This window comes from Lepidochelys olivacea (assembly GCF_965140295.1).
Source record: "Lepidochelys olivacea isolate rLepOli2 genome assembly, chromosome: 7".
NCBI lineage: Eukaryota > Metazoa > Chordata > Testudines > Cheloniidae > Lepidochelys > Lepidochelys olivacea.
Window position 1 is genome coordinate 36,020,781 of NC_140417.1, and position 22,153 is coordinate 36,042,933.

At 42.5% G+C, this 22,153-nt stretch overlaps 1 long non-coding RNA gene across 2 annotated transcripts; it reads left to right on the forward strand.

Moving 5' to 3' along the window:
* The first annotated feature begins 11,964 nt into the window (after positions 1-11,964).
* Positions 11,965-19,668, forward strand: LOC311523579. 2 transcript variants are annotated; one of them, XR_014712369.1, is made up of 3 exons: positions 11,965-12,074; positions 15,280-15,348; positions 18,538-19,668. It is a non-coding gene; the product is annotated as an uncharacterized lncRNA (long non-coding RNA). The 2 variants fall into 2 exon arrangements; XR_014712370.1 differs by lacking the exon at positions 18,538-19,668 and adding an exon at positions 16,222-16,454.
* The last annotated feature ends 2,485 nt before the right edge of the window (positions 19,669-22,153 follow it).

Consider the following 22,153-nt stretch of genomic DNA (forward strand, 5'->3'; position numbering starts at 1 on the left):
TGTCACAGTTCAGAGTAACTGCACCTGTACATCCCCTCCATGGTCCAGCAAGGGCATCTACTGTAAGGCTTCCACCTCCCCAGCTGTAACTCCCCCCACCATGTTTTAAACAGATATTTTATTGGAAACTTTAAATATACCCTGCAGACACGACATGACTTCCAGCTCAGGCCCTGGGGAGCTGGGTGGGGATGTGATGGGGGAGAGGCATGATGGAGCCAGTTGCTCACGAGTGCTCTTCGGCCAGCTTGTCTGCCTTCGCCACAGCCTCCTTGATGGGGCCCACCATGTAGAAGGCCTGTTCCGGCAGGTGGTTGTAGGCATCTGCCAGGATCTCCTGGAAGCCCTTGATGGTTTCCTTCAGTGGGATCAGTTTGCCCAAGTGGGCAGAGACACTCATCTCTCTTCCTCCTGACCTAGGTAATTCCAGGCTGCACAATTCCCTGACAACACTGAATTCCCCAGCAAGTCAGACTGCCTAAGCAGGCCTGCTTTGCCTTCTCCTCAGCGGCTATAAACAGTATAATTACCCATAGTTAAGTTACAACACAGCCCTTTCTGGGCAAGCATATTTATTCTAAAGGTAAATACATTACAGAGAAAACATACTGTAAACAATAAAAGAACCTACAAACGTGCTAATTAGTTTACCAGAGAGATCACCCTAACTCTAACGAGCTCTGGCCTGTGAATAGTCCTTCAAACCACATGTAGGTGTTTTTCTTGGTTACAAGTTCATAACACCTTTTGCTCAGAACAAGAATGCTCATGAGAAGTTTAGTCCCTCTTTTATGCAGGCTAGATCTTTGATCATAGAATCATAGAATATCAGGGTTGGAAGGGACCCCTGAAGGTCATCTAGTCCAACCCCCTGCTCGAAGCAGGACCAATTCCCAGTTAAATCATCCCAGCCAGGGCTTTGTCAAGCCTGACCTTAAAAACCTCTAAGGAAGGAGATTCTACCACCTCCCTAGGTAACGCATTCCAGTGTTTCACCACCCTCTTAGTGAAAAAGTTTTTCCTAATATCCAATCTAAACCTCCCCCACTGCAACTTGAGACCATTTTAATACATGATCTGGGAATAGGTAATTCATAGACCAGCAGTTCTCAAACTGTGGGTCGGGACCCCACAGGGGGTTGAGACCCCATTTTAATAGGGTCACCAAGGATGGCATTAGACTTGCTGGGGCCCAGGGCCAAAGCCTGAGCCCAGAGCCAGAGCCCAAGCCCGACGGCTTAAGCCCTGTGTAGCGGGGCTCAGGTTACAAGCCCCCCACTTGGGGCCAAAGCCCTTGGGCTTTGCCCCTCCCGCCCCACTCAGGGCAGCAGGGCTTGGCCTTTGACCCCCACACCCCGGGCGGTGGGGCTTGGCAGGCTCAGGCTTCGGCCCCCTCCACCCAGGGTAGTGGGGCTTGGGCGGGCTTAGGCTTCAGTTCCCACTCCTGCAGTTGTGTAGTAATTTTTATTGTCAGAAGCGGGTCACAGAGCAATGAAGTTTGAGAACCCCCATCATAGACAGTGGGTTTCTCCTCAGGGTGTGGTTTCAAAAGGTTGGGTCTAGAAATGGAAATTTGCATTCCCTAGGAAATCCACTCAACCAAAAGTTCATTCTTGTCTAGCCCATTGTTTAAAAAAGTCCTAACATAACATTTAAAAAGTGTTATTAAAGAGTTCATAGCATTTCATGGGGTTTACACTAGCCATGTCTTCCCCTTAAATAAGTTACATACAATTCCACATAAAACATAAACATTTCCCTTTTTAATACATGAACTCCTAAGATACTTAAACATAATTCAGTAAGGTTTGTCCAGGATATTGCAGGAAATTGCCATATATGTCACAAACACTACCAGATTGCAGTACAAAAAATGGAAATGGAGTGACTTCAATAGACTTTATCATGCCCCTGAAACAGGTGCAGATCTCCTCTATATAGGAAGGGGACCTAGTTCGCTGCAAAGCCTCATTCCTTTTCCTATGGACACAGAGGAAGGTGCTCTTCAGATCTTTGCGTGGAATATTTGGGAATGGCCCCCTTTTTTTTAAATTATGACATGTAAGAAACTTTCACAGGCTCATGAGTTGTGTCCTTGAGCTCTATCAAAGGGAATTTATTGTAAAATTATCATAAATCTAGATTCTGGTATCAGATTTTTACATATAAAACAGATGAAACATCTGTAGAGTAAAGAAATATGCTATAAGTAATATGAGGGATAAAATACATTTTAAGGAAATATGAAGAAAGCAATGGATTTTTAGATTACAATAGAATCATAGAAGATTAGCGTTGGAAGAGACCTCAGGAGCTCATCGAGTCCAACCCCCTGCTCAAAGCAGGTCCAACATCAACTAAATCATCCCAGCCAGGGCTTTGTCAAGCCGGGCCTTAAAAACCTCTAAGGATGGAGATTCCACCACCCTCCCAGTGAAACAGTGTTTCCTAATATTCCAACCTAGAGCTCCCGCACTGCAACTTGAGACCATTGCTCCTTGTTCTGTCATCTGCCACCACTGAGAGCAGCCGAGCTCCATCCTCTTTGGAATCCCCCTTCAGGTAGTTGAAGGCTGCTATCAAATCCCCCCTCGCTCTTCTCTTCTGCAGACTAAACAAGCCCAGTTCCCTCAGCCTCTCCTCGTAAGTCATGTTCCCCAGCTCCCTGATCATTTTCATTGCTCTCCACTGGACTCTCTCCAATTTGTCCACATCCTTTCTGTAGTGGGGGGCCCAAAACTGGACACAATACTCCAGATGTAGTCTCACCAGTGCTGAATAGAGGGGAATAATCACTTCCCTCTATCTGCTGGCAATGCTCCTACTAATGCAGCCCAATATGCTGTTAGCCTCCTTGGTAACAAAGGCACACTGCTGACGCATATCCAGCTTCTCATCCACTGTAATCCCCAGGTCCTTTTCTGCAGAACTGCTGCTTAGCCAGTCGATCCCCAGCCTGTAGCGGTGCATGGGATTCTTCCGTCCTAAGTGCAGGACTCTGCACTTGTCCTTGTTGAACCTCATCAGATTTCTTTTGGCCCAATCCTCCAATTTGTCTAAATCACTCTGGACCCTATCCCTACTCTCCAGTATATCTACCGCTCCCTCCAGCTTAGTGTCATCTGCAAATTTGCTGAGGGTACAATCCATCCCATCATCCAGATCATTAATAAAGAAAACATAAACATAAGACAAAGTATAGGATATTTTTTCTGTAAACTTTTTCATAGCACATCATTACATGAATTTCCAAAGAAGCTTTAATTAAGCTTTTAGTGAGCAACATCTTGGAAAACCATGCTACTTTAATCTCTTTGATCCTGAAAGCTTTTATCTATTATGTGGTGACATGATTGAGATCAGAAATCTATTTCCATGGTGTGTAGAAAATGTAAAATTATTGATTTCTATAATCCAGCAGGGCAGAAAAAGATCTGTTTTATATAGCTCAGAAGCTGCTCTAGATTTCATACCTTAGTATTGCACACAGCTGCTGGAAATGCATAGTTTGGATGCTTCTCAAAGACATCATTACTCTTCTCATAGTCTCATCTTTACTTACAAGTACCCTATATCTGCCTCCCTTGTTGACATTCATCTAGTCTGAAATTCTCTATTTTTAAAACAATACAGCCTGATAGCACTAACTACCATTTTATGGCTTCAGGTTAGACCTCATTCTTCTTTTGAAAACTACACTATTTCAACAAATTTTAGAATATACAAATTTCAGCTATGGTTTATCTAAAATAGAACTATAGCCATTTTAGATTCCCTAAGATTAAGTCTCTGCTAAAGGCCCTAAGGAGACCATCTCATGAAGACAGAGTCATAAGATTTGATTCACTGCTTTACACTGTAAATCTCTGTTGAAAGTGAGACAGCTAAAATTGCTTCTAGTGGAATGAAATTCTTTCCAAATGAGCACAAGTTTTCAAATCAAGTGTTAATTTGCAAGTCACTTTACAAGCATGACTAGCTAGTTAATGGGGCAGTGGTATGCAAAGAAGGGAAATGAAATGAGTTTAATAAGACAAAATAAGTACACACAAGTACACACACATATGTGTAACCTCTGATTTATCTGTCTTCACATAGATATACACGGTCAAACCTATTTAGAAATTTATATATGTTTCTTAGGGAAAACCAGTATCAGTCACAGTGGGATACTGCAGTATATGAAGCACTTTGGTATTCATCAGAATGAAAGACATCATATACAGTGTGTACGTTTTTTTAAATTTTCAGACATGAGAAAATGCAAACAATAATACACAGTCAGATAAACTCAGTTACACTGAAATTTTCTCCACTCTTACCTCATAGTGCCTTTGCTAATGGTGAGCTATGTAATTCTTTTGTTATGCATACAGAATAGGAAAAAGCTGATGAATTAAGTAAAATACAACTTCTGTCTCCTATGTAAAATAGCTTCCTATAACTTCCAACTCTATATATTAAAACTCAGGTGATTGGTATACAGCAGGTATCGAAAATGTGGTAAAATTTTGGTAAAATATTCAAAAAGGACTACCCTTTCTTAATCTAAAAGATAAGGATTAAATTCCATATTCCAAAATTCCCTTTTTCCGTATAGCTTCAGATGCATTTCTTATTCAGAAGGAATTAACATACATCATTCCCTTTGATCAAATCTTTGAAAAAATAAAAGGAAGTGAACTTTTACAGTGCACTTCCAGCACCACCAAGAAGTGGTTTAGTAGAACCCCAGTTGTATCAAACTGTGGGGAAAGAGATATTCAAATGTTTAACCCAAAAGTTTTCTGAGAAAAGATTAACATGAACCACTGGAAAGATGTCTATGTACACATAACACATTTCTATGCAGTACAACATTCTCTAGAAGGGATACTACATCCCTTAAAAGATTACTGTCAGTGGTCTGAGGACACTCAAGCTTATGTTGGGGAGGACATGGCTCATACATTTCAAACCAATGTAAGAATCCTACCTGAAATGTAGATGTAACATATTAAGCCTATATGGTTGTAAAGTATAAGGCAGAATTATACATAGCAATTACTTTATTGATTTAATAGATCAAAACCCAATACAAAAAGAACATTGAGGTGCATGAATTTTCTACTACCAGCGTCTCAGATAACATTTGCAACTGAAATAAGAAAAATAACTGATTCAGGAAAGAATATGAAGTGCTGATGAAAGCGAACACAACCACTCAAAGTACACACATGAAATATTTGCAAATCCATTCACCATTTATTGAATATTTTGTTATGAACTTATTTTTAGATTTATAAAAATGCACCCTTCAGAATAACTCAGGGAGATGTACAGCTATTTATGCAGAAACAATATCAACATTTAGTTGAGCAGTCAACATAAATAAAGAAACTAGCCCATGATTTTACAGCAATATATCACATTCCATTTGGCAAAAGCCTGTGTAAACAGATGGGGTTCACGCCATGTGCTAAAAGTCACCACTCTTGAGTGTTTCAGACCAGTAAAGGAAATTAATTCCAGAATCAAGAGCATTCCAGTTGAATTTCCCTATCAGCAGCCCACACACATTTTAATCTAGGCATTGTTAGCTTGAACATCTCAGCTGATCTCAGCTGTCATGGAACAGCTTGGGAAGAGGTCAGCTCTCAGGTAACTGGAATTTAATTCATATGAGGCATTATAGATTAATATCAATACTTTGAATTGAACCTCAAAACAACTAGGTAGCCAGTGTAGTCAGTGGCTCCCTACAACCAGTTCTGCTAAGTAAATGCACCAATTATAGCTTCAGAGGTTAGCCCATTAAACTATAGAGGTGACAAAAGTATGATTGAGAGAGTCAACTATGCTAACATGGTTGCAGCTGTTACACCAAACTTTCTAGGATATGCAATATCTTGTATAGAGTTTCTTTCATGGGGCCTGCTTTTGTACGAGAATACTACAGAGTTTCAGTACTTAAAGAGCCTGAGGACCACGCCCATTGTGGTGAAAAAAGTGGAACACCTTAAGAATATTTCAGAATTGCATTCTTGAATCGTACTTGGCAGCCTTTTTATAAGTGTACTTTGATACTACTGACCATGAGGTTTCGGCATCCTGCTTGCAGTCTTTGGCTGGAGTAGACAGGACAATTCTTGAGTGATAGCTACAAGTTACATGAGATGCACCCAAGAGGCTGTTAGGGAAGCTAGGGATCAGAAATGCATACAGAAACCACAGTAATAGGGAGGGGCGCTGGTGTAGTAGCTACTATATCCCTGTACACTGCTTTAATTCCAGAATCAACCCACACTACAGAACAAACTGTTCATACTACACACCAGGATCTGGGCTGTGATCTCTATGCCTCTGTTCCTCAGGGGGGAGGGATGGCTCAGTGGTTTGAGCATTGGCCTGCTAAACCCAGGGTTGTGAGTTCAATCCTTGAGGGGGCCATTTAGGGATCTGGGGCAAAATTTGGGGATTGGTCCTGCATTGAGCAGGGGGTTGGACTAGATGACCTCCTGAGGTCCCTTCCAACCCTGATATTCTATGATCAGTAAAATGAAACCTCATAGGGGCACTGTGAGGATAAATGTGTTAATGTTTGTAAAGGACTCAAATACTACAGTGATGAGAGTCTCATGAAGACTTAGATTTGGTGCATTCTCATGCAATCCAAAGTCAAAATATATGCAGTGGAGGCTTTTGCACTGCCCAGGCAGGGGAATGGAAATTCACTAGAGACAGGGAAATTCCCCCTCTCCACATTATGATCAATCTGAACATCATTAAATAAATAAATAAAAACCCACACGTTTTCCAAATATCCCAGCAAAATCTTTCTTATTGCTCAGAGGAAGGAACTGCTCATTTCATCTTCATTTTTATTCCACAGGAAATTATTTTAACAAAGACACGTGCTGATCACAGAACATGAAAGTAATACACATTCTGCATTTCTGAGGTTAATAGGCTGCTCATCAACTGAAGTACGTCAATGACCAGCAATTAGCACCCACACATTTAGTTACAGTGATTACAGCAATTCTTGTATTAACACTGGTTTAATTGCAGCTTACATCATCTTGATTGGTGGCCTGTGGTGTTTTAAGGTATCAGCAGGGGATTGATGACTTAGCTCTGTCACCTACAGGAAAGCTGAAAAATACGAGTTGGTAATAAAGTTCAGCTCCTTGCCTGCGACCCTCTGTGTAGCATAGGCTTCCGTTTCTCTTCCCCACCTGGCTTCTTCTCTCTGATCCGCACGGCAGTGATGACAGTATCTACTTCTGTCTCAGAGTTAACCATTAATTTGTTCTTACCCTATAAAGGATTAATTTCACTGTGACAAAGGGCTGCCAAATCAGACTGGAATATACACTTTATTCTCCTCCGGTGCTACTGTCACAGTGGTTCTTAGACACAGTAGAATCAACTCATCCTTTGGCTGTGCTAGCTGGTGGCACAGAAACCTAGGATGCAGAATGCAGAAACCCAGGATGCTGCTAAGAAGTCCAGCAGGTGGGAAGGCTGCAGTGACACCAAGTGTCTACAACCCCAACCTTGCTATGTGAACTGGGGCAGGCCAGGACCATACCAAATGTGGTATACCCAGACATATGCTGATGCAGAGCATTTTCCAGGCAGTTTCCACCAATGGGCTCCTATGGGTGCTCAACAGCAAGCTGCCTATGCAGATACTGCCTACTCTCTCCCTAGCCTAATTCTCTTCCATGCAGCTTCTTCCACTAATGCAGCTTACGCTGTCTGTGACAGTGGAGATGGATCAAGCCCAGTTGCCGGGTGGCCCATGAGATTGACTCAGTCTGCACAAGACCCCTAGACTTGTTCCAAATCAATCAGACTTAGTGCCACTCCCTCCCACATCCCATGCTCAGGTTCACCCCATGGGTTAGTCACCCACTTATTCTATCTGCACTGGATGCCAGACACAAACTGAGACAAAGGTTTTGAGAAGTATATTGGTTTGTTTGTTCCTTTTAGCAATCCTAAATAACCAACCAGGCCTCCGGGCTGCTGTGTGGAAGGTATAAAACACAACCTAACATGGGCCTATCTTGTCCAGAGGTAAATTCCCTTCTCACCCCCTAAAAAAGGCACTCTGGCTAAGCCCATAGCATATCTGGAGATCCACCCAGGGAACTATCCACAGTAAGAGCAAGATGGGTGGGTGCAACTCTGTGGGAGCCAAACAGCCTCCTGGTCTCAGAAGGGACCCTTTATCTTCAGAGGGGACTGATACAGGCACCAATCATCTCCCAAGGACCCCCCCCCCCAACCTCATACTGGCCAATCACACACTTACTCAGGGAGACACAGACCTAAATAACCCCCCTTCCATGCATATGAGGATGAAAGGAAAGGGGGGCAGCGGGTGACCTCCCTGCTGGCCAGCATAAAGGAAACAATGTAGAAATCTCCCATCCTCAACTACCCATCAGGACCCCAGGGACTGTCTATCCCCTACCAATCTGACCAACTCAGCCGCTCCACTGTGATGGGGGAAGGATACGGCAACTTATTGATTTTGGCACTTTAAATATTATTTGCTCACTTCGCAGGCTTTGCTTGAGGACCTTGGAAGACCTGTACCATGACTAAGGCCATGAGTAAATCACAATTTCACAGACTGAAATAAGAAATAAGCACAACACTGTTTTTTCTGACAGCGGAGAGGAAGAAGCAGAAATGCCCACTTCTGCCCTCTCACACACACTGTTGGAAAAATTGATTTATTGAGCTAATTTGGCAGCTTGCAAGGAGTGAGGGATGGCATCTCACCACATGGTGCTAGCCATCTGGCCCAGCCCGCTACTATTGCTTCCTGTCTGGCCGGCCAGCTGCGAGAGGGGCAGCATTGACAATGCATAGCAATTAGGAAACCTGCCCCAGTCCACCCCACAGCAGACCCTGGCAGGTCCAGGGAAGACACCTCAGGAACTGAGTGTGGGATCCACTGCTTGGAGCACGAGCATGTCTGCAAGGGGACCCTGCCCAGCAGAGGGTCAGGAGGGTGAAGGGGGCCCTGCCCAGTAGGGGGCTGGATCCTGGTCTCACCCTGTTCCCCCTGCCAGGGCAGGGCCCCCTCATACACCTGCTCATGTTCCAAACAGCAGATTACAGTCTCAGCTTCTGGGGTGTCTCCCCTGGGCCTGCCTGGAGAAGCTGCGGGTGGGCCAGCCTGGGGCTCCTAATTGCTGTATATTGTTAGTGCCACCCCACTCTCCCTATGGGCTGGCCAGTCAGGAAGCAGGAGTGGTAGCCAGACCCCACGTGGTGAGACACCCCGACACGCTCCTGCCTTCAGTCACCTCCTACTTCCCGAGATGGGACTGGCTCACCACCTATCCACCCCGCACTCAGATATGTGACTGGCTCACTAAAACCCCATGAGCAGCCACAACCGCAGCAGGGCGGTGGAAACTGGGATACCAGCTTTCACCTCCCCGCTGCAGGGAAAAATCACAGGAGTTCAGGGAGTGGACTCGGGGGCTGGGCAGATCCTGTGAAGTTCCAACACCTGCTAGGGCGACCAGATGTCCCGATTTTACAGGGACAGTCCCGATTTTACAGGGACAGTCCCGATTTTTCGCACTTGCTGTCTGGTCACCCTAACACCTACCCTTGACACTTCCATGATTTTGTTAAAAAAAACCCCAACCAACCAACCAAAACATGAAACCCACGGGGCCTTACCAATAACACCACACAATTGTGTAACCTGAGCTGCAGCTCTCCCGCCTCCCAAGTGAGGCAGCAGAGAACACTGAGCCTAGATTTTCAGTTGTAAAAACAACAACACCCTCCCCCCTGAGCTTTTTACGTTCAAATATCTGAGGCTGTATTTGTACATTGTAGGTTGCGGGCAGTGTGTGAGAAACAGCAACTTAGGAGTTTTCTGCTTTACAATTCAGCTTCCATATTTTTAACAATGCTGAGAAGCGAACAGATAATGCTCTCACTATCTTATATGTATTTTAGGCAGAGCTGGTAGCACCACCTATTATTAAGATTGCCCGACACTTCCCATTGTAAGACTCTGTTTTCAGTTGCTTATAACTCTGCCAAACTAACCATTTGGGATTAAATTTTCCATGACAGATGTTTGCCTCAGGCAGAAGAATTTTCTAAATCTATATCTCTGTATATTTAATGCCAGCCAAAACAGGTCAGCTGCTTCTAGGAATGACACTAATGAAAAATGTCATTTTGCCCATGTTACAAAATTCTGGCCCTCTTTCCTTTTAAAAGCTCTACTGCCCCCCCATGCTTTGGAGCACTGACTTGAAATGCCCTCCCTGTGAAAATCCACCAAAATTTGACCGAGTTATAAACCTTTGAAAAATTGCAGCTCACAAATGCTGAGCAGAGAGTTGCTAGAACTTTACAGTTTAATTCCCCAGAGGCACAGGTAATCTTAATGCTGGCAGATGTGTGTGTGTGGTTTTTTTAAGGGGTTGAAGTTTTGGTGGCTGTCATGGGGTAAGATGCTATTTATTTATTATTTAGACACCAGTTCAAAACGAGAGCAGTTTCCATTCAGCAGCCTAACCCCGTTACGAAACATAAAAAAACCCAAATTCCCCCTCCCACCAAACAAAGCTGACCCACACCAAAGCCTACCTTCCACAACAGCCCAGGCAAACAGATGCACCTTGCAATATATTTTGTTCTTGTGAAGAGGTGACTGAGGTTTTGGATAAGCACCCACTTTAATTTTTTAATAAATCTAAATAAATAAATAAATAAATATAACCTGAATGACATTGGAGCAAGACTGTGTCACAGATTATTTTTATCTCATCGTAAAGAATCATTCATTTGTGACAAGCCCAGCATCCTCCTGAGGACATCACAAATCCGTATGCTGTATTTTGTATTTAAATTTCTGATTTAGCTGACAAATGTAAATCACAAGTAACTACAAACAAACTCCCTAGTGTTTACAAAACTGCAGCGTCTGAAGAGAACAAGTTATTCTAGCTGCTTCAGCCTTAAGTTATGTTTAATGTTTTCTCAGATCTATGTCCTTTCCGGATGGTACAATATGTTTTGGATTTGTTTTGTGCTAATTCTTTCACTTATCTTGGCATGCTCACGCTGAGCTGGTGTTGGGTGGAGGGAGGTGGTTCTTTCAATACAAATATGAGACTTTGGAGATGCCTCCCTTTGTTGAGTATCCAGTTCAATAGATCCAGAGACTGCTCCTTATATACATACAGCCAGATTTCAGAGGTTTGCAATTCAGATTGGCCTGCTGAACTGTGAGAGGTCTGCAGCTGGATTTTCTATTAAATTTACAGACTTTATGCAATCATCAAACACTTTACCGATAAATCAGCCTCTCTATGTTAAAGTAGATATTACAGGTGGGAATTAAACTCTTAGAAACTTTGATTCGAGTTTTACCGGAGTAAGGTCGATAGGACTAGGCCCTTTAGGCCCAAATTCATCCCTGTGCTGGTGACTTCTGAAGGCCAAATTTGCAAAGGTATTTAGGTGCTTAAAGATGCAGATAGGTGCCTAGTGGGATTTACAAAGGTGCCAATTAGGCACTTAATTCCCATTGAAGTCAATGGAAGTTAGGTGCTTAACCCAGGTGCTTTTCAAAATCCCACTAGGTGCAGGGCTGGATTAAGGCAGGGGCTTTAGGGGCTGCAGCCCAGGGTCCTGGCTCAAGGGAGGCCCCGCAAAATTAAATCACAGGCAGCCATCTCTGAGCTGCTAAAAGGAGTGTTCAGGCAGGCTGCCTGCATGCCGTGGCCACATGCCACTCCCGGAAGCGGCTGGCTGCTGGCACCTCTCTGGGGCCCCTGGCAGGGGTGGGGGAGGTGGCTCACTGCGCTGCCCCCACCCCCAGCATTGTCCCCGCAGCTCCCATTGGTTGGGAGCCGGCCAACGGGAGCTATGGGGTGGCATTGGTGGGCGTAGGCATCGCACAGAGACCTGCTGCCCCCCTCCCCTCAGGGGCTGCAGATACATGCTAGCAGCCAGCCGCTTCCGGGAGCGGCGTGGGGCCATGGCATGCAGACAGGCAGCCTGACCCCTGCTGCGCCACCGGCCAGGAGCCACCTGTGGTAAGCACCTCCTGGCTGGAGCCTGCATCTCCACTCCAACCCCCTGATCAGAATCCCCCTCCTGCAGCCCAACCCCCTACCCCAGGTCAGAATCCCCTCCTGCACCCAAACTCCCTCCCAGACCCCACACCCCCTCCTGCACCCCACTCCTCTGCCCCAGCCCCCTCCTGCACCAAACACCCTCCCAGGAAAAAGGCTTGTATACAGGGGCCCGACAACATCTAATAGCACCGGGCCCACAGGAGAGTTAATCTGGCCCTGACTAGGTCCTTATCTGCATCTTTAGCTACCTAAATCCCTTTGTAAATCTGTCAGTGCAGCTCCAGTGCATATTAATAAAGCCCTAAGGACATCCCTAGCTTGTGTCTCAGCTGCACTGGCTCCTATCAGCTGGAGAAACCCAAAGCACAGGAATGCATTAACCGTGTCCCTCCTTACCTTAGGCTGCCCCTAGAATCCCTCCTGTGCCAGTGGCTCTTGCAAGGGGTGGTCTCAAGCTGTCTGTCCTGGCTCTGTGTTCACAGGGGAAGCTCTCTGAATTCGGAGTATTTCCCTGATGGGGCTTGGCAGCCACTTTTCCTTGGCATAACCAGTGCAAAGTGGCCACAGCACAGGTCCCCCCTTCAGTCTTTCATCTATTTTGTAGTGTCCTCTTGAATAGTGGAACCTAGAGGGTTAACCCACAATGTAAAAAGAAAAGAACTTTACCCGTCCCTTAAAGGAGAGTTACAAAGGATTTTTTTTTAATTTGGGTTTATGATCCTTTTGATTGTAGCCCTTTTTACTTTGGGCTTTTGATCCTATTTCTGATTCATAATGAAGGCTTGAGCTTATTTCTGCTTGTGTTTTGTTTTTGGTCAAGAAAAATATTATACAAAAATTAAAGCTATTCTTTTTTAAATTTAAAAAAGGGAAACATTAAAAAAAATAAAGTTGTACGTTTGTTTCAGATACCATCTTCGAAAAGGTGACTTGCTTGGCTAAAAGATGCCTTGCTTGGCTCTTGCAGCATTGTTTTTTTCATTAGCCTGTGCAACCCTGATTCTGCAATGAGCTACGTGCAGGCGTCTGCCCAGGCAGACCTCAGCATAGGATTGAAGCTTGTATTGCAAACTGACAGTATTTACATATTCCTTCTAATAACAAGCTATATCTCCGGCTCCCAAGGGTGCTTCACTTTACAATCTTAGCTCTGCTTCTAGTAAAGGATATGATGTGGAATGCAGCAATTCACTGAGCTACTCACAATGTGTAAAGTTAGTCATGTACATAAATCTTTGCAGGATCAGTGCCTCGAATTTTAATTATATGATTTTTTAAAAAAGAATTTGGAAAATTATTGGAAAAATGTTAATAAAGGGTTTTTTGCAGCATTGATGTAGCCATGTTGGTCCTAGGATATGAGAGACACAAGATGGGTAAGGTAATATCTTTTATTGGACCAACTTCTGTTGGTGAAAGAGACAGCTTTCAAGCTCCATAGTGCTGAAGAAGAGCTGTGATGCTCAAAAGCTTATCTCTTTCACCAACAGAAGTTAAAAGATTCACCCAATTTACCTCTCTAGTAAAGAATTTTGTTATTTTAAAGACTGTTTTTAAGTTGTAGGGAAATCTTATCCGTTACTGAGTTGTTTTATTTAAAATATATCCTTTACTAGAAATAGATCTAGAATTGTGGAGTGGGAGACTGAGCTATAGCATGGTATTCAAATTCTTATGCAAATTTTACCAATTTTAAAATACAGGCCTGGAACCTGCACTGAGCTCTGCATCCCAGCTAATTCCTGAAGTTGCACATAGCTCAGTGCAAGATTGGGTTCACACATGCTAATGGGGAGAAAAAAAATCTACAAGGAGCCAAACAACATATCTTTTTAACAAAAGCCACTCAATTTAATGAGACTGCTCACAGTGTATAAAGTTAAATATGTGTAGGATCTGTGCTGGAAAAAACCACACAAAGTCAAAAAGAATGTGTTCAGAAATGGATCAAATAAAGCAAATTTCAAGCTATGCAGACTACAATATGGATATTTTAGTCTTTGTTTTTTAAATGGTGGAATTTTAAAGTTAAAACACTGATGAATATTCAATTATTTATAAAGAAAAATCTCATTTGTGTTCCACTTTTAACCAAGTACTTTTTCAATTTGAAAGGGTTGTTTGATTGTAATTAAGCCAAATGTTACTGAATAATTCACTCCTTTTTTTTCTTCCTTCAGCCTGTTACGTCAATTAATTTGGGCCCAGAGGCTCATACATTCAAATAAATAACAAATCTTTATTCAAATAACAGTTAACAATCAAAGGCTGGGAGCTGTTAGAACAGTGAATTATAAGCAAAGAGACTATATTTGTCAAATAAAAACTAATAACTGAAAAACAAATTTTTCGTCAACCTAAAAATTTCCACAAAACCAGGCCTATGTACAACATAGTTTCCACTGAGATTCTGTGTGAGATTTCATTTTATTGTTACAGAACTAAGATTGGCATTCTTGTAATTAATTTACAACGTTAATGCACATAAGACATGGACAAAGTAATTCACGAAGAGATTCCACGTGCTATACAGTAGCTTTGAAATCATCTTTTATTTCTCAATGAATTGTCAGATACTCACTTAAATAAGGCAACTTTGCACTTCTAGGGCTCCTTTAAATTGAAGAAGTCAAAGAGCTTTCCAGACATTGGGTGGAACATTAAAGCTGTAAGCTATGCTAATATTGGGCCAATTCATGAGGTTAGTCCCACCAAAGTCAAAATCATTGCAACTTGCATGAGAAAGTCAACGACAGAATTTGGTCTATTGTTATTAGAGATAGGCCAAAATTAGAAACTTAAGTGCAAATCCCTTTGAAAAAAAGTTGTTTAGGGGTATGAAAACAAAAGGCTTCATCTTAGATTCAGCCATTATTCCAGATTCCTTTTAATAGCTCAGTTTCTTGTTAGCCAGTGATACTTTCTTTGGGTAGAAATTACATCAAAACTAAATTTAAAATCAAACTCAATTTATTCATTGTAAACACATTTTTTTCTTTATAACATTTCAGGTATAATTTCAGGTCTGTATGGTCACTTGCTTTTGCATTTGGTAATCAGTATTATCAGGATTGCCAAAGTATTCAAAAATGAACATATATACTATCTCTTCTCATACAGAAGTCTTCCCATGCCGCTAATTATTTCCATTGCCCATCTCTAGACCATGTTCCATTTCTGTTCTTTCTCATGAGAGATGGGATGACCAGAACTAAGACACAGAATTCCAGAGGTGGGTACACCATTAACTTTTCTTTAATGGTATTATAATATTCTAAGCATTTTCTATCCCGTTCTTTATGTATGATAACAGTTTCTATGTTGATTTCTGCTAGGCACTGAACAGACTTTTTCATTGAACTGACTACAGTGATGGTCTTTTTCCTAATTACATGTAATTTAGAACATAGCATTGTGTGGGAGAAGTTTAGATGTTTCCTTCTAATATGCACTATTTTGCATTTGTCAAACACTAAATTTCAGAAACCATCATGATGCCCGTTTGCTTAGTTTTGTTTCTCTGAAGTTCTCACAGTCTCCCCTCATACTGATGTACCCAAAATAATTTTGTCATCTGCAGATGTTGCCAAACTCATTGTTCTATCCCTTCCCCATGCCTCCTCTCTTCCAGATAATAACGAATACATTCAATACCAAGCATAATACAGATCCTTGGGACAACCCAACATTAACCTCCTGCTATGCTGAAAACTGACAGCCTGTTGATTTAGGCCTGGTCTACACTACAAAGTTAGAGCAATTTAAGTTGCCTTGCATCGACCAATTTATGCATGTGCCTACACTCAGATTTGTCTCCTACCACGCCATTACGGTGATGCAGTAAAACCACCTCCCCAAATGGCATTGAGCCATGGCTGATGCAGTGTGAGTCTAGACATTCTGTGACCTATGTTGGCCCTAACAGTCCTCCAGCAGCTGTCTCACAATGCCCAAAACTGACCGCTTTAGTCGTAACTGTGAACTCCACTGCCCGAGGTCACAGAGACCCCAAACTCCTTAAAATACAGCATATATTTTTAAAATGCTTTTTGCTGACTTCCCAGCTTGGAGACCACATCTAGCAGCTCTCCCTTATTTTGTGCAGCTGCCCAAATGACCATGATGGCAACACTTTCCAGACACACTCCTGCCTGGAAGAGACAGGAGGTACTGGATCTCCTGGGCCTGTGGGAGAAGATGCTGTTCAGGCCCAGCTGCGGAGCAGATGTAGAAGAATGGACATCTACAAAAAGATTTCAGAGTAACAGCCGTGTTAGTCTGTATTCGCAAAAAGAAAAGGAGTACTTGTGGCACCTTAGAGACTAACCAATTTATTTGAGCATGAGCTTTCGTGAGCTACAGCTCACTTCATCGGATGCATACCGTGGATACTGCAGCAGACTTTATATACACACAGAGATCATGAAACAATACCTCCTCCCACCCCACTGTCCTGCTGGTAATAGCTTATCTAAAGTGATCATCAAGTTGGGCCATTTCCAGCACAAATCCAGGTTTTCTCACCCTCCACCCCTGGATTTGTGCTGGAAATGGCCCAACTTGATGATCACTTTAGATAAGCTATTACCAGCAGGACAGTGGGGTGGGAGGAGGTATTGTTTCATGATCTCTGTGTGTATATAAAGTCTGCTGCAGTATCCACGGTATGCATCCGATGAAGTGAGCTGTAGCTCACGAAAGCTCATGCTCAAATAAATTGGTTAGTCTCTAAGGTGCCACAAGTACTCCTTTTCTTTTTACAAAAAGATTGTACAGGGGATGCAGGCAAAGGGGTATGACAGGGAGCAGCAGCAGTACTGGGTGAAAGTGAAGGAACTGCAACAAGCATAACGCTATGCCAGGGAGACCAACAGTTGATCTGATGCTGAGCCACAGACCTGCTGCTTTTCTGATGAGCTGAATGTCATATTTGGCAGAGACCCCACCTGCACCCTGCAGGTCACCCTGGATACCTTGGTGGAGCCAGAGTCACAGACCCCTGCTGTGAATAGCGAGGAAGAGGAGGGACATGCAGCACAGGGTCCAGCTATGCCCTGAGTCAGGATACATTCAAGATTCTGCCACTCTAACCAGTCCTGCTAGTCAAGCCTGGGCGAGCCTGATTCAGGGGAAAGAACCTTGGGTATAATGAATAGTTTCAGTGAAAGATAGTGGAATGGTTATAAACGTACAGCAAAACACAATAATTCTTTGGTTCATTGTATTATATGTCTAAATGCACACCAGGCACGACACAGCTCCTACCAGCCCACAAACCTTCAGGGCCAAAGCACAGCCAAGCACAGTACATTAATATGGCTGACCATTAAAGTGCCCTTTCAAAGCCTCCCACAAATGCATCACTCCATGCTGGGCTCTTGTCATTGCCCTTGTGTCTGACTGTTCAAATTTAGCAGCGAGCCACTCTGCCTCCATCATCCTCCCTAGTGGCAACTTTTCTCCCTTTGCCTCATGTACATTACGCAGCACATAATAGGCAGCTATAACCACTGGGATAGTTTTCTGACTGAGATGCAATCTTGTAGTAAACACCATCAGCTTCCCTTCAATCTACCAAAAGCACATTCAACCATCATTCTGCACCTGTTGAGTCTGTAGCTGAATCTTTCCTTAGTGCGGTCCAAGTGGCCAGTGTATGGCTTCATGAGCCAGGGGAGCACGAGGTAGGCTGGGTCTCCCAGGATCTCTCTTGGCATTTCAACATTGCCAATGGTAATCTGCTGGTCATGAAAATAGGTCCCTGTTTCCAGCTTTCTGATCAGCCCTGTGTTCTTAAAGAAGTGAGCATCATGCACATTCCCTGACCAGCCCACACTGATACTGGTGAAGTGTTCCTGGTGATCCACCCACACTTGCATAATCATAGGAAAACAGCCCTTGTGGCAAAGTGGGCTGGTGCAAAATTAGAGATACGCATGCCAGTGTCATCTATCACCCCACTCACTTCAGGAACCTCCTGGCTGCAAATCCACTCACTATGTCCTGCACATTGCTGAGAGTCACAGTCTTGCGTAACAGGACACGATTAATGGCCCTACGCGCTTACATGATAATGGCCCACACTGTGGATTTTCCAACTCCAAAATAATTTCCTACTGACTGATAACAATTCAGCAAACTTCCAGCACATGATCACCATTCACTTCTCAACTAACAATGTAGCTGTCATTCTGCTATGTGTGCGCTGGAGGGCTGGGGTGAGCTTGGCACACAGACCCAGGAATGTGGCCTTTCACTTCCGAAAGTTCTGCAACCACTACTGCTAGACCCAAACCTGCATTATGATGCAATCTCTCCAGTCTGTGCTCATTTCTCTGGCCCAGACGTGGTACTCCACCATTTGACGCTGCTCGGTGAACACCACCACTGACTATGAACTGTTTTTTCCTATGTCCCTCAGCAATATGTCCTCAGACAAATCATCATGTCTCCCACTGTTGTGGTTCTTCCTGTGGCTCTAATAATACTGGAGAATCAGGCATCCTGTATTTTCAACATTCAAGAAAACCATACAGAATTGTGCGGGCTCCAGGCTTCTGTCGGAGACGGTGGACACTGAACTGTGCTGCATGGAATCTTTAAAAAAAAAAAAAAAAGGCAACAAATCATGGGATAGGGATGGCATTATGGGATGGAGCAAGTTGCTTGAAGAGCACTTGACTCCTAGCTCCCAGTGTTCCCTATACAGCTCATATCTATGCCACAACTGCAAAAACATCCCTGAATGCACTGTGCTGTTTGGCAGCTCATGGTACCCTGGAATATCTATTCACTGTGCACCACACTTTGCATCAACACAAGCACTCCTGGTGACCATGTGAAGAGCTGGCGCAAGCAATCAAGTATGTACACACACGAGCGATATACTAACTGTGTCAGTATATGCCAACATAACTCGCGTCAACCACAGTTTGTAGTGTAGAGATGGTCTCACTGGTCTTCTACCTGTATGACAGTGACAGTGTTGGCAGGGGAAATGCAGAATGACTAGTTTCAGCTCTAACCCAGAAAGACCAACTCTGTGGGTGATCTGACTTTTCAGTGGGGCCAAGCACCGGCAGTTCTCACTGACTTCTGTGGGAATTGTGAAAACCAGGCCACTGATTTTATGTAATTTTAGGCAATTTAGTTTGGAAATTATAGCCTATACGTAAAGATGCTGAAAATACCTTAACACAAAAAAGATGAAATTATCTCCGGATCTCTCTACTTACTGCTCTGTAGGCTATTTTTGGAATCAGTGAACTATTTAAAGACTCTTAAGCAGATTTCCTCTGAAGTTGTTATTAAAGGCTCCTGGTTAGGTAGCTGGGTGACCTTTGGAGCCTCAAAAGCCCTTTAAGGTATTTAATTTTGACAGGCCTGCGTACAGAATTTAGAGCCGATCAAGCTTGAAAGTAGAAGCTGACCTAGGTGAAATAAACTTGTAAATGCATTTCATTCATATTGTTTACTGTAGCTATTATCAGAACTGGCAAGGAATGACTCCTTGTCAAAGTCATTTAGTTCATTCTGGCCACTGTAGAATTTCTCAAGGAAATATCTAGAATTTTGATACAAGATTAATATGCATTTCTTTAAGGGAAATATATACTTTAGGTCAAATTTATCACAGGGAAAACTGTCTTTTGTCTAAAGATGGACCCAAACTGCAAAATTCAGATCTCAGTTTCAAATGGCCTGAAGTTTATCCATTATAATATTATTATTGACAATAATTATAATTACTGTAGCACTTAGGGGCCCTAGTCATAGACCAGGACCCCACTGTGCTGGGTGCTGTACAAACACAGAACAAAAAGATGATCTCTGTCCCCCAAAGACTTACAATCTAAATAGTTATTGGGGCAAGCTGCAAAATCCAGATATGTTCCAAGCTGGCATTTTCTCTCTAGGATTATCTCTACTTAAGACCATGCTGATGTTCACTTACAACTAATATTGGTGATATCTGCTCCATGTTTATATCTTGAGAATTGATTTCTGTGGGAGTTACAGGTGCTCAGCACTTTTCCAAAGTTGGCACTTTATTTGCAAAGAACTGTAAATTCGAACATATATTAGAATGCTCATTGCTGATATAAACCAGTAGACATGGCGCGGCTCCTGCTAGGAGAAATGAAACTGTATCATTGCCCAAACATGAGCTATCTACACCTACTCTCCATTCATTACAAACTCTTGTACAATATTTAAAACACTTTGGTGTATTTAGCTAAGTCCCATTCTCCCATCTCATCCCCTAACAAAATTCAGCTTCTGTTCACAGGGTTCCACTTAACAAAATGGCAAACATGGAAATTGAGTATAACTTATGTCTATCTCCATTTTATTTCTTCCATAAGCTGCAAAAGTTACATTCATACTGTTCCCTTTTTTTCTTTTGTCAAGAAGTTGCTAGGTGTCCCTTGCCTACCATCGAGCCCTATAAAAGTCAGCAGTTTAATCTCTGCATTCTGCTGACACTGGAGATACTAATAGTGTGAACCTGGAATGTTTTATAAACGTCAGCAGAACCTCTAGGATATGGCTAATGTTTAAAATACATTTTACTTTAGGGTAACAGTTCAGTGTGTGAAGAATTGTTGTGGGTTTTAAAATTTTGTTATTAATATGAATTTTTAAAAATATGCTAATCAACATTCTCAAAGCCAATATGCCTTTTTTGTTGTTTAAATTTCATACCAAAGAAGAGCTGAGAGAATAATGCAAAACTATTCATGAATATTCAGAGTATTTAAATGAGTGTCCCTCAGCTGTGATTGCATAGTCTTTTGTGTTCAACTTCCATGAACATTTTGAAAGACTGCGTTTTATTGGCAGATGTCTGCATAAAGTTAACAGCAGATTTCAGTGGTTAAAAGCAAATCAGGTTTAAAATATAAATTCTAGTTTAGTAATCTCTGGTGTTATTTCAGTAAGAGATAAGGAACAGTTCAAATTTTTTTTATCATGTCTGTATTCCTTTCAGATTTTGTAGGTATGAAATTCGAGGTTTTGTGTTTTTAGGGGTTTCTTTCCATTCTAATATTTTAATGCACTCTAATTATTAATTTTTATTTTGTACAACAGTTTATTATTATTGTATACAGGACCCAAAATGTTCTAGAGGAAGGATGACCTTGTGGTCAATGCACTGGACCAGGACTGAGGAGATCTGAGTTAATTTCCAAGCTCTGCCTCGGACCTGCTGTGAGACCGATTAATTCCACTGTGTTTTAGTTCCTCATCTGCAAAATGGGGATAATAATGCTTCCATAACTGCTGTGAGAACAAATTCATTAAATGTTTGAGGCATGCAGATTTTTATTGCAATGGGGCTACGAAAGAGAAAGATACCTTTTCCAAACAAACAGAACTCTACAATCCCTGCCTTTAAAAGTTTACAATCTACAGTGAATCTGTGTCATTGATATTCTTTTGTAACTTGTTTTATATCACTGATTCACAAACTTTTTTGTACTGCAGGCAATTTCTTTAACAGACCATTTCATGACTATCTCCCTTCCCGATCCTGAACCTACACCTTCCCCACCGTAACCTGACTGGCAGCTTGGTTACATGAAAGTGACATTAAAAGAGAATTAAGGAAACAAAAGACACATAGTGTTATTTATGCAATGGATGCATAAAAGTAATACAACACCCTCTTCCCCATTTTGTACCTATTCTATTCATTTCTGTTCCCTAGGTACAGGACTTTTTGGTGTCAAATAAGTCCTGACTGCTCGCTTTTCCCACTGCTCTAATTTCTCCAGTTCATTTTGCAGTGTGGTTCTGTCATCCTGTGTGTGTGCTACCCTTACAATTTTGTGGTCCTACACAAATGTAATCACAGATTTACCACCAAAAAAACACTGGCCGAAAAAAGACACGAAGCAGTTACACAGGGTACAAAGTGGGTGTTTGTTTTTTTTAAAGTTACTCAACAAAAGCATCTAGAAATCCTGGGTTACAACTCCCAAAATGGACTCCTTAAATGATGGTGCACTCCTCACCGCTGGGAAGCAGGTCTG